This window comes from Neoarius graeffei, chromosome 13, assembly GCF_027579695.1.
Source record: "Neoarius graeffei isolate fNeoGra1 chromosome 13, fNeoGra1.pri, whole genome shotgun sequence".
Lineage (NCBI taxonomy): Eukaryota > Metazoa > Chordata > Actinopteri > Siluriformes > Ariidae > Neoarius > Neoarius graeffei.
The window spans coordinates 39068256-39082211 of NC_083581.1; the positions used below are offsets into that span (position 1 = coordinate 39068256).

The following is a 13956-nucleotide window of genomic DNA, read 5'->3' on the forward strand; positions in this document are numbered from 1 at the left end:
TGTAATTAATAGACAGGCAATAGAGGGCGCTGCAGTTCTTGGGTGTTGTAGCTCAGATTGGCCATGTTTGTAGTCTGACTGGAAGTGGCGCTCTCTATCGCGTTACTGACACTAAAAGGAATGTGTATGTATTATAATAATAATAATAATAATAATAATAATAATAATATTGCCTGCCTTTCTTTTACGTGGTATATTGGATATATTCCATTCAGCAGGCATGATATTGAACTTGTCTTCGACTCGTTCAGTATCATGCTTGCTGAATGGAATATATCTGATAAACAGCTCAAAGCCAGCCAATATTATTTAAATAGACTGTAACTATAGATACACCAAAACAATAAAGTTCTATAATACTAGTCAAAAGTTTGGACATACCTCCTAATTCAATGTTTTTTCTTTATTTTTATTAATTAAAAATTAATACGCTTCATGTCTTAAAGTAATGATGGATGTTGTTTCTCTTTACTTAGTTGAGTGGTTCCTGACATAATATGGATTACTACAGTTGTGGAATAGGACTACAGTGGTGCTTGAATGTTTGTGAACCCTTTAGAATTTTCTATATTTCTGCATAAATATGACCTAAAACATCATCAGATTTTCACACAAGTCCTAAAAGTAGATAAAGAGAACCCAGTTAAACAAATGAGACAAAAATATTATACAGTGCCTTGCAAAAGTATTCATACCCCTTGAACTTTTTCACATTTTTCCACCTTACAACCACGAACTTAAAAGATTTTATTGAGATTTTATGTGATAGACCAACACAGAGTAGCACATAATTGTGAAGTGAAATGAAAATGATAAATGGTCTTCAAAATTTTAAACAAATAAAAATCTGAAAAATGTGATGTGCATTAGTATTCAGCCCCCCTGCGTCAATACTTTGTAGAGCCACCTTTTGCTGCAATTACAGCTGCAAGTCTTTTGTGGTACGTCTCTACCAGCTTTGCACATCTAGACACTGAAATTTTTGCCCATTCTTCTTTGCAAAATAGCTCAAGCTCAGCCAGATTGGATGGAGAGCGTCTGTGAACAGCAATTTTCAAGTCTTGCCACAGATGCTCAATGGGATTTAGGTCTGGGCTTTGACTGGGCCATTCTAACACATGAATATTCTTTGATCTAAACCATTCCATTGTAGCTCTGGCTGTATGTTTAGGGTCATTGTCTTGCTGGAAGGTGAATCCCCTTCCCAGTCTCAAGTCGTTTGTAGCCTCCAACAGGTTTTCTTCCAGGATTGCCCTGTATTTAGCTCCATCCATCTTCCCATCAACTCTGACCAGCTTCCCTGTCCCTGCTGAAGAAAAGCATCCCCATAGCATGATGCTGCCACCACCATGTTTCACAGTGGGGATGGTGTGTGCAGGGTGATGAGCAGTGTTAGTTTTCCGCCACACATAGTGCTTTGCATTTAGGCCAAAAAGTTCAACTTTGGTCTCATCTGACCAAAGCACCTTCTTCCACATGTTTGCTGTGTCCCCTACATTTCTTATGCCTGTCTTTCAACAATGGCTTTCTTCTTGCCACTCTTCCAAAAAGGCCAGATTTGTGGAGTGTAGGACTTATAGTTGTCCTGTGCACAGATTCTCCCACCTGAGCTGTGGATTTCTGCAGCTCCTCCAGAGTGATCATGGGCCTCTTGGCTGCTTCTCTGACCAGTGCTCTCCTTGCTCGCTCTGTCAGTTTAGGTGGACGGCCATGTCTTGGTAGGTTTGCAGTTGTGCCATACTTTTTCCATTTTTGAATGATGGATTGAACAGTGCTTCTTGAGATGTTCAGAGCTTGGGATATTTTTTTTTATAACCTAACCCTGCTTTAAACTTCTCCAGAACTTTATCCCTGACCTGTCTGGTGAGTTCTTTGGTCTTCATGATGCTGTTTGTTCTTCAGTGTTCTCTAACAAACCACTGAGGCCTTCACAGAACAAGTGTATTTATGCTGAGAGTAAATTACACACAGTAGGACTCTATTAACTAATTAGATGACTTCTGAAGGCAATTGATTGCACTGGATTGTATTTAGAGGTATCAGAGTACAGGGGGCTGAATACTAATGCACACCACATTCTTCAGATGTTTATTTGTTTAAAATTTTGAAGACCGTTTATCATGTTCGTTTCACTTCACAATTATGTGCTACTCTGTGTTGGTCTATCACATAAAATCTCAATAAAAAACTTTTAAGTTCACGGTTGTAAGGTGGAAAAATGTGAAAAAGTTCAAGGGGTATGAATACTTTTGCAAGGCACTGTGCTTGGCCATGTACAGATACTTGGTACACTATGAATGAGTAGATGTGTCCAAACTTTTGACTGGTACTGTATCACATACACACATAGCTATATAAATAAACACAAAAGCTATATATCAGCACACTGGCACATGGCACATTGTGCACGCACACACGTGTGTGTGTGTGTGTGTGTGTACACTTATGTATATATAAACTACCTATAAACACTAAGTAGCTAAATTTATCGCCCCAAGTTTTGAATGGATTCTAACTTCATTCAGTGAGCCAGATTGGAACTTTTAGGTTTGAGCCTCCGAATAACCAAAGAAAAAGATAGAAAGAAAGAAGAAAAATAGAAAGATGATAGCTGCCTGAAGCAAAGCCAATTGTTGCAGCCGTGTACAAATATATCAGGAATTGTTTAAATATTTCATGGGGTAAGTGGATGATGGGGTACAACAGGGACCACACAACCATACATGGCTTGTGACAGCAAGAAATGGGGATCAGATAGCATGGTCGTCGCCACCATTGAATGTGGCAGGGGCGTGTCCCCCTCACATTTCATAATTCTTCGTTTGGACCCCTCCCACACACACACACATTTAACATAAAATATTAGTTCACCCAGCGCCGTTTCTATTGCTTCGTGAAATAATCCATTCCACTTGATCGATAAGAGAATACACATACCACTGAAAATCCACTCCGGGTTTTCCGGGCGTTACCTACAACAACTCACCGCGAGCAAGTGAAGTGAACCTTAGTGCAAGCAGAGACATTTTGGTGCAAGGTTAAGCTGCTCAAAAGTGGAGGAGGTAATGTCAGCCCCATTGCCACCTCACAATGTCTAGCTTTTGCTAAAACCTTATTCTTTTGTTATATGCCCTCAAAATTAACCCTAGGCCACGTTAAATTAATGTTCAACTAAACAATGAAATAAGCTTAGCCTAATGGGGTATTCTTGGTTGATGATGAATTGTTTGCAGTATTTGCTCCTCCCCAGACGCAATGGACATAAGGAAATTCTTTACAAAGAAGCGGAAAGTCAGTCAAAATTTCCCCACGGGACAGTTTTTTTTTTCATCTTTATTGTCAAAGGATAAAAATAAATATCCTAAGGTACATTATAAGCATATAAGAAAAAAAAAACTTATACGTATACTAAGTTAAGCTAAATGTTTAAAAAGTAGCCTATTTACAAAGGTATTTTTAAAACGATCAGTATTTACATTAGGCATTACATATCTTGTTCCACGGAGATTATATTTGCTTTTTTTTTTGATGGGGAGATAGGGCTTAAGCGGATGATTATCAATCGACAGTGCTTTCTTGTATATTTTACAATCTTGTTTTGCTAAAAAAGTTTTAATATAGATAGGATACGATATGAAACGGTGCTTATGACATCTATCTAGAAAATTTTGAACTACATTAAGACTAGATTCATACGCACCATAAACAGGTAAGGCATATGTAAAACAAGGCAAAACAAGAGATAAAAATAAATGATCAATTTCTAATTGAGTACACTGTTCCTTTCTAAGCGTTCTTAATCCATGCAGACATTTGTTCGCCTTAGTCAATTTAGTCTTTGTGTGTAATGTAAATTTAAAATCACTCTGTAACGTAACTCCTAACAAAGGTAAGCTACTGCATTGTGGGATATCACTAACAGGCTGATATACATAATTATTACATTTCTTCCGCACTATTAGTTCCTTACATTTACTAGTGTTACATGACATCTGGGGGCGGCACGGTGGTGTAGTGGTTAGCGCTGTCGCCTCACAGCAAGAAGGTCCTGGGTTCGAGCCCCGGGGCCGGCGAGGGCCTTTCTGTGCGGAGTTTGCATGTTCTCCCCGTGTCCGCGTGGGTTTCCTCCGGGTGCTCCGGTTTCCCCCACAGTCCAAAGACATGCAGGTTAGGTTAACTGGTGACTCTAAATTGACCGTAGGTGTGAATGTGAGTGTGAATGGTTGTCTGTGTCTATGTGTCAGCCCTGTGATGACCTGGCGACTTGTCCAGGGTGTACCCCGCCTTTCGCCCGTAGTCAGCTGGGATAGGCTGGGATAGGATAAAGCGGCTAGAGATAATGAGATGAGACATGACATCTGATTCTCATTAGACCATCTAAGAAACAAATTGACTAAATTTATAGAAGGGTCTGCTTTGTTATAAACAGGAGACACTATAGTAGAATCATCTGCGTATTTGAAAAGTATAGGATAACCATTATAATGTATGTCAAGATCATTAAGGAAAATGTTAAAAAGGTGCGGTCCGCTGACACTGCCCTGAATAGTCCCTTTGTTTACAGACTTCCAATTGCAACTGTGATTACTAGAGAAAATTCTTTGTTGCCTACCAAAAAGAATACTGTGATACCAATTGATTATGTATGGACTAAGCGCTAACTATTTGAGTTTGTTTGACAAAAGATTAACGGCTCTGCAGTCAATGTCATCCAGGTATTTACATACCTGGTGCTGGATGGTGATCAGCGCATTGGTACAGTTACCTCCTTGTTTGTATGCGAACTGAGAGGGGCTAAGGCTAGCTTCGACCATTTTCCTGGCAAAGTTCTCAAACACAACCTTTTCAAAGGCCCTCGCAATAACAGGTGTTACATTAATGCCTCTGTAATCTTTGTCCTCCTTCGGGATATCCAACTTGGGTAGCGGGTTGATGTTAGCTCTCTTCCAGGACTCAGGCCATTCATGCACTGACAGTGATAAGTTCCAAACTTTAGAAATAACAGGTGTAAATATTTCTGAAAAGTCTTTCCAGATCCAGAACGGGATCTCATCCGGGCCAGTAGCAGTTTTCTTTAATTTCCCAAGAACATTCCAGACCATTCTCTCAGATAATTCGGGACCCTCCACATCATTGGCAATTTGCATGTCGATTGATCACGTGTAGTTGTCATCACAGCAGAGTTGCCCGAAATAATCATTAAGACGGTCCATAGTATGTTCATCCAGAGCAACGTAGGTTGAGTTACAGCGCTGAGAAATAAAGTATAAATTTTTCCACCACTCGCTACTCCCTAAGATGGTAGAAGGGTTTCTCCGGTTCTGGCAAATTACTTCCGAAATTCTGCTATTAATCACTTTAAGGCATTCTTCGTTGTTTGGAGAGAGAGACATTTTTGATTTTGCTCTAAACATTGATCTTACAAGAGGAGTCATCCAAGCAGGGTCATGTGATGACATACGCACAGATCTAAATGGCATATATTTATCCATCAGTGAGCGAATCTTTTCTTCAAGCCGACCGACTGCCTCATTTATGTTTGTTGCCTCGGTAACATCTCCCCAGTCCATATCCGCCAATGCAAGATACAGTGCTCGCTTGAGGTGTTCTCTACAAACACCCAATGGAAATGTTAGTGCAGTTAGCTGGCTAGTCAATGTTAGATGTATCAGCTAGCTTAATGTTAGCTATCATTTAATTCAAGCCCAGTAGGCCTACCTTACTGTAATGCCAAGAATGAGGTCAAGTAGTAAAGTAAAATGCACCCACTAAAGTCACTGTTGGTGGTGAAAAAAATTTTACCTGTCCGTTGTGTGAAGTTATTTTTTATGTGTCACCATTGCTTGACACAGTGTGATTTTGTGTTATGAAGTTTGCATGATACCATGTCATGCCTGTTCATTGGGTGAAATTATGAATTCTTATTCTTAAACATACAGTTGAGTGTCACTATTGCTTGGCACAGTGGCATGTTGTGTTACATCTAAAACTAAATAAAAAAGGAAACACAAAATACAAAGTAAAATGCACCCATAAAGTCATTGTTGGTGATAAATTGTCACATTCATCTCATTATCTTAGGCAGAGCAGTGGGTTTAAAAACAGGCTGATGAATATATGGACTAGTTGAATGAGGACTTATTGTTGAGTCTCTAAAATAGTCATTGAATTAAGTGACTTTTGTAGGTAAAATTAGGTGTTTAACAACCTGTTAAAAATACACCAGAATGCAGGAAATGGCACCTAATTAATTAAAAATTTTCTGGGGGAGGACCCCCAGACCCCCCACCAGTGTGTCCCCCCCACATTAAAAATGCTTCTGACGCCGCTGTCAGATAGTAACCCGAATGGATTAAATAACACTGTGACATCTGCCTAGTTTTTCTCATGACACCATGTAGAGAACAGACAGGAAATGGCAAAAATGTAAAAACAATAAAATGAAATTCAACAGGATATGGGATCTGGTGTAATGAAATATTTGGACCATTGATAATTATGTATCAGGACCTTTAATGACATCATAATTATACTGTAAATGTATAGCAGACTTAAGAAGGATGCTGGTATACATGAAGACAGACACTCAGGCAGGAATCAGGATCAGCACTTTTAATTTTCTGCAATGTAGCAAGAGAGGGCACATAAGCCACACACACACGGGCACTGGCGCGGTCTCTCCCCTGCAGCAAGTGAAACAATATGCAAATGAGCCAAAATCTCCAACGATTTTAACATAGTTTAGCGTCTCTTTTAACAACCAAAACCAACTGTAAAAGTCATATACATGCTCACAATAAATTCACGCTAGGTTTTTTTGCAGTTTAAACCAGGTTTAGCAACTTTTACTCTCGCTAGCTTAAAACAATGGGAGTGAGCATCACAACATGTCTCACTAGCACAGCCCCTATGACTGTTTTAGACAGAGAATAGAAGTAGCAAATTTTGAGAATCTCATCTCATTATCTGTAGCCGCTTTATCCTGTTCTATAGGGTCGCAGGCAAGCTGGAGCCTATCCCAGCTGACTACGGGCGAAAGGCGGGGTACACCCTGGACAAGTCGCCAGGTCATCACAGGGCTGACACATAGGCTACGTTTACATTACGTCGAATCAGCGGATCATCAGATTAATGTTCTTAAAACGATTCGCGTTTACACTAAAACCGTTAGCCGTGCACATAGCAACGCCAATACGCGGATACGCTCGGCTCCGCAGGCATCCTGCGCTCCAAATCACTCCGCCCTGAACAGCGAGTGCCCTCTGGAGGGTGCGCACTCCGGCCCTGCGCAGCTCACACAGCGCGCGAGTGAAGTGAACAAGCCACGATTCGGGACTGAGCCGCTGTGTGTGTGATCCCAGCGCATATCACTTATTACTTGCAAGTGGAAGGATGGCAAGCCTAAAGACAATCATAACTACACAATGGGCAGTATTTGCATCAGTATTTGCAGTATTTTCATACTTTTATACTCTTTAATGAAAGGTGATACAAGGCGGAAGTCCGTGCCGTTTTTCAGCAGTCGCGTCACATGACCAACGCCAGCGAATCAGGAAGGTGGATGTCACAGTGATGTTGTCCAATGAGACGCCAGCTAGAGCTCAGCACAGCGTATTCGCGTATTCTGAATGTTTACACAGCACCGGACCAGATACGATCTAGATTGAATACGTGGACGCTGGCGGATTCCCGTTTCCCCGCTTTTCCAGGGGGTTTAATGTAAACGGACAGTGCATCCGCGAAGAAAACGAGACAGATATGGTCTAATGTAAACGTAGCCATAGACACAGACAACCATTCACACTCACATTCACACCTACGGTCAATTTAGAGTCACCAGTTAACCTAGCCTGGGCCCGCCCATCCTAAGCGTGAAGCAACACGAGGGCCTGTTGCGAGCTTAGTCTGGCCAAGCAAGCTATCTACAGCTCTTCCAAGCTCCCGAAAAATCGGGAGCCAATCAACTTTGAGCATCTCCAACGGCCCTGGGTAGAGACGTGTTCAAGGCACTGACGTAGTAGAACTGCGACCGGAAGCCATAGATTGTTTACAGAATCTATGCTGGAAGCGCTTCATTCACTAGAAACATTACGAACATGGAGCAAGTTCTCATTGAAAACGGAGCAAAGAGCAGCCCTGGAGGTATTTATTGAAAGGAAGGACGTTTTCGCCTTGCTCCCGACCGGCTTCGGTAAGAGTTTAATCTACCAGTTAGCCCCGTCGCGTCACATACGTCAGAGGAAAGAGTGATGTGATTGGTTTAAGCTTCGTCACAGCCTTTTCTGGCTTTGACCAGTAGCAAAATGAGGCATTTCAGGGAGGCGGGTCAACCACGCACTTTGGGAAACGGTTGGGCTTAATATCTTTGCCAGACCAAATGTTCGCAGAGCTTTGAAGTCGCGTTAGCCAGACTACAGTTAACCTAACCTGCATGTCTTTGGACTGTGGGGGAAAACGGAGCACCTGGAGGAAACCCATGCGGACACGGGGAGAACATGCAAACTCCACACAGAAAGGCCCTCGCTGGCCATGGGGCTCGAACCTGGAGCTTCTTGCTGTGAGGCGACAGCGCTAACCACTACACCACCATGCTGCCCGCAAAGTACTTTTAAATAAAATATTTACTCAGCTACATAATAACAATGTATTTTATTAGTTCCTCAATTAGTATTTATAACACGTTTATGAACATACAATGACACTCTCATGATATCTTAATTTGAGCATCATGGCAACTGTGTATATTTTCCCCTCCCTTAATTAGTTTTGCTGACATATTTAAGAAAGCTTACAATGCTACAGTGACACTGTAATGACAGCATAATGATAATATGACAGCCATTTAAATATTATCTGCCCCTTAATCAGTGTTTAGAACTTGTTTATGAAAACCAACGATACTACAATGATGCTATAATGACATCTTAATTATCCCATAAGCACAGTTGTGTATATTTTAGTCCCTTAATTAGTATTGCTAACATGTTTAAGAAAACCTATAATGTTATGTATAATTAGTACCTTTAACATGTTTATAAAAAGGCATTATTTAGGTTTATGAACACTGCGCTCAAGCATAATAAAGTGGTGCTTAATGTTTATTACGGTTCTGTGAATTTCATGACACTGAGACTGTCGTGGGCTGGTTCGAACTCATTCATTATCTCTAGCTGCTTTATCCTTCTACAGGGTCGCAGGCAAGCTGGAGCCTATCCCAGCTGACTATGGGCGAAAGGCGGGGTACACCCTGGACAAGTCGCCAGGTCATCACAGGGCTGACTCATAGACACAGACAACCATTCACACTCACATTCACACCTACGGTCAATTTAGAGTCACCAGTTAACCTAACCTGCATGTCTTTGGACTGTGGGGGAAACCGGAGCACCCGGAGGAAACCCACGGACATGGGGAGAACATGCAAACTCCACACAGAAAGGCCCTCGCCGGCCACGGGGCTCGAACCCGGACCTTCTTGCTGTGAGGCGACAGTGCTAACCACTATATCACCGTACCGCCCTGGTTCGAACTATTTTTAAAATTATAAACTGAAGCATTAACAACATTAAAATAAAATCATTAAATGATTGAAATAACATGTAGTTTACTCATTAAACATTAATAATGAATGCATGACATGACACTAATAATTATTGCAAAAGGTTTCAATCCATTCCATGTAATGTATTAATATTTTGTTATCAAGTTATAATCTTAATAATAAACCCTTCTTTGTTTAATTATAATTTTATTTTAGTTTATTTCATTTTTGTTTTCTTCTTAACCTTCATATCATTTGTATGTCTTGAATAGTGCAACTACAAATTCTAATTTACATCTTTACAGTGGAGAAATCAGGGCAGTAACATTAACTCCACTTCATCACACTGCCCCATTGTTGATTGATTTCCTTTAACTGTACACATAGTGTGTTTCATTCCTTACATAACACAGACAGGAAGTAATCATGCAGCCCTTCTCAGCAACACAAGAATACCTGGGATCCAATAAATCACAAGAACCCAGTCACAACAATTGTCATCTTTTTATTTCCCCATGACAGTCCTAGAAAATAAGTATTTATGGAGTTATTTTCACGCCAAACAGTGGGCTGATACACGGTGTCTCTGGAGTTGTATGCTGTGATGAGCAACTTAACCTTTTAGCCTACATGCTGAGCAAATACCTTAGAATATCCCACCATCTTAACACGCCTACGTTGGAGACTCAATATATCATGTTTTATCTCTAATGTCTCAATTTTAGGCATTTTGTATTCTGTAAGCTGAATTTCTGCCATCATTTTATCTGCACTATTCAAATAAACTGTATATGAATAAACAGCTAAACAGCTAAATTTGTTTACTTATACCACAGCAAGGTTGAACTGTCAAATAACTCTGTGTGTGTGTGTGTGTGCACGCGCGTGCACATAAAGTTACATAGACACGAGCGTTTTACTGGGATATACACCATTTGTATTTTTCATATGAACAACACCCGGGACATCAAGAACTATGCCTGTGATATATTTTCCATATCCTCACTCATAAGGATATTGATGAATTGTTTTGATAAATTTGGGTACTTTTTGTTTGTGAATGTGTCTATATAATAAAAAGAAAATCACATGTTGGCTTGAAGATATGAAGTTTATCTTCTTGTGCTGAAAAACTCGCATTTTTCATATGAATTACATCATGGATCTGAGTGACATATTTAAATAATATCGGCTGGCGTCGAGTGGTCTATTAGATATATTCCATTCAGCTAGGATGATACTGAATGAGTCGAAGATGCACTCTAAAAAAAAATACACTGGCTCAACTTAAAAAAATTGTTGTAACAATTTGCATTGATCTTTTTAAGTAATCCCAACTAAGCAATTATTGAGTATATCTAATGAGACTTTTAAAGCTGGACGAACTCAATTAGTTTAGAAGCACCAACATGATATGTTTTGTCCTCTACAAGCTTAATTATGTTGAACCAACTCAATTCTTTATAGTGGCCAAATTACTCTATTTAAGTTGCAATAACTCCTTTATTTTACTTTATTCCTCCTCAAAAAGGCCCATGCAAATTGTTACCTCAATTTTATTCAGTAATACTAACTTATTTTACTTAAGTCAGAATGAAGACATCACAATTCCAGTTTCCAAGAGTGTCTATTTATTGAAACCAAGGTCAACAAATATAAGCAGCGTCTCACAGTGTCTTTCATTTACTGTCTGCTGAACATAGACATACAGAAGAAGATAGAAAATTGCCTGCTTAAGACCTCAATGCATGCCAAACAAATTGGCAGCCTTTTGCACTGCACATGTGCCAAAATTGTCTTCCATTTACTGTCTGCTGAACAGTTCTGAATAGTGTTCTTCCAGTTGGTCTGTTTTAAATGTACTAAACTTGTTCAAAATAGAGTGTATAAAGGCCAACCTTACAAAAGTGCAAAAGTAAAAAAAAAGCAAAGCCATACAAAAGTGCATATATACAGTTATGGTAAGAATAATAGCAGTGTCTGTAAAAAGGTAAGTAAATGTCAAATAATCTTCAAATAAATTGTACTTTAATGAACACAAATGCATTAGGGACACTGTACATTCTATTTCGAAGCAAGAAATTGGAGAAAGTAATTAATTTATCTTATTTCACAGAATATGAAGAAAAGTAATGTTCAAAAAATAGTTTTCAAAGACAGAGGTCAATGCTATTTTTTGAACATTGCATTTCTTGACATTCTGTGAAATAAAAAACTGAAATATAGCTACAAGCAGCAATGCGGGGCCAAGCAGTGAACCCGCCTAAGACGCCAGCCCAAGTTGCCAAGGCAACAGATAGAACCGACAAGGCAGACACAGAGGCTGACTGACAGAGGCAAGCACAGCAAGTTTTTGCAAGTAAAACCTAAGAAAACCTACAAACACTTAAGGTGCCTCGCAGCTTCGCCCCTAATTATTTTTTCCAATTTCAGTGTCCACAATGCATTTCTGTTCATTTAAGTACAATTTATTTGAAGAAGTTGGACACTTACCTTTTTAAGACACTGCTATTATTTTGAGCATAACTGTATTAGCTGCTGAATTCTTCTCATTTTTAGAACAGCACCTGAGAAATTAACTTTCATTTAACTTTTAGTATAATTCAGGTTTGAACTTTAAGTGTACTTCAAGTAAATGTATATAGAAAAAAACTTCACAAACAAAATGCAACATTTCCTGCATTATTGGACAATCTGCACATTTTACAGCAGTTTACTTTTCAAAGACATTACTTTAGGATTTGCTTTCAGGTCATCCAGCTGAAGAAATATCTTTTGAAAAACTTCAAAAGTGTTTTTCAGTACTTTTGGGTAGCTGAGATTAATTGCATAAATCAGCCCCATCAGCAAGGCACAGGCCCTGGGTACGTCCACGTCTTCCAGGACTTCTGTTCCCTCGATTACAATCCGTGCACTGGCTGGATCAGATGTGGCACTTCTGGTAACAATGATCTTCATCACTTCCTTGGTGAGATCCCCATCAGCCTAGCACAAATTGGCCAAAATCAAAACATGATTAACAATTAAAAACAAGACTAACACAAAGTACTGTTTTTTGTCATATTAACCTACCAACTGCTCTTGAAAGAGATTCTCCTCCTTTTCTCCGAGGTACACCACCAATCCACGAATCACAACCTCTCTCCTCATTTCCACAGAATCATCCTGTGAATAAGAAGACAAAAACACTAACAACTACTCCATGAGGAATTGTTTCTAGTCAGGGAGCAGGAGTACAAAGAGGAAGATGGGGACACCAAGGCAGTGTCCCGGGACATCCGAGCACCGTCCCGGGACACCCGAGCACCGTCCCGGGACACCCGGGCAGTGTCCCACTGCCTTGGTGTCCCGGGACACTGCCTTGGTGTCCCGGGACACAGGCAGTGTCCCGGGACACCCTTGCAGTGCCTCGGTGTCCCGGGACACCCTTGTAATTCCCCACAATGGCCATGTTTAAGTCTATAATGCTTCAATAGGTCAGTCTTTCTTGGCGTTTTAAATCTGCACATTTTACATATCCAATTCATTTTTAAAAATTTAAGTTTGTCCTAACCTTTTGTGGCGTTCTAACAGCTCCTCGTTTCTGAAAATGAAGAAAAGATCAAGTTAGAATGCACCGCGTGTGGAGCACCACATAACAAACACCCAAAACTTAACTAAAGCTGTTCAGCTGTTTAATGGCGTCGCCCCAACGCCAAACTTTTCCCTCACACTTCGTGAAAGTCCACAAGCCCAGTCCGATATTTACTTTTAAGTCCATTTTCACCGTGCTGTCTTCAGTCTGCATGTGGTGTGTGTGCATGCAAGAGTGCGGGAATGAGCAAGGATCTCTTTGTCTCTCTATCCCGTTCTCACGTGCGCATATGCTACGTCTTCACTAATGTGTGCATGTCGTGTTTGAGCAGGTGTAAGTGCGAGTTTCTGTCTCTATCGCGTTGTCGAGTTATTTTTGCAAACCACCCAAGCAATCCACTCACCCACTTCTTGCTGATGGACATAAAATTTAAGAAATTAAAAAGTATACTTACTTGCCAAGTGAAACGGTCTCTCCCACGCAGTTATAACTTGCAGTCTGGCAGCGTCCATAAAATGGCCGTTGATCACTTCCTCTGCATGTGACGTCACTAACTTAATATTATGAAATTTCACTAACGTAATAGTTATCCTTGTTAACTGAAAGCAAAAACGCTTCTCCAATATCATTGGATTTATGAGTTAAGATAGCTTTTTTTATTTTTAGGTTTGATCAACTTCTTAAAATAAGTTATGAACTTAATAAAATAATAGACATGTAACAAAATGTGTTTTTCATGTTGAAAAACCTCATTTTTTTTGGGTAATACTAACTAACCTCCTGAATCATTTTTTAGAGTGTGAGTTCTATATCATGGTAGCTGAATGGAATATATCTGATA

The 13956-nt window shown here is 40.0% G+C and overlaps 1 long non-coding RNA gene across 1 annotated transcript; it reads right to left on the reverse strand.

The window, feature by feature from the left end:
* Positions 1 to 11155: 11155 nt before the first annotated feature.
* On the reverse strand, positions 11156 to 13651 carry LOC132896096 (uncharacterized). Its single transcript, XR_009655931.1, has 4 exons — positions 13570 to 13651; positions 13095 to 13124; positions 12614 to 12706; positions 11156 to 12526 (listed from the first exon to the last, which is right to left on the reverse strand). It is a non-coding gene; the product is annotated as an uncharacterized LOC132896096 (long non-coding RNA).
* Between the last annotated feature and the right edge of the window lie 305 nt (positions 13652 to 13956).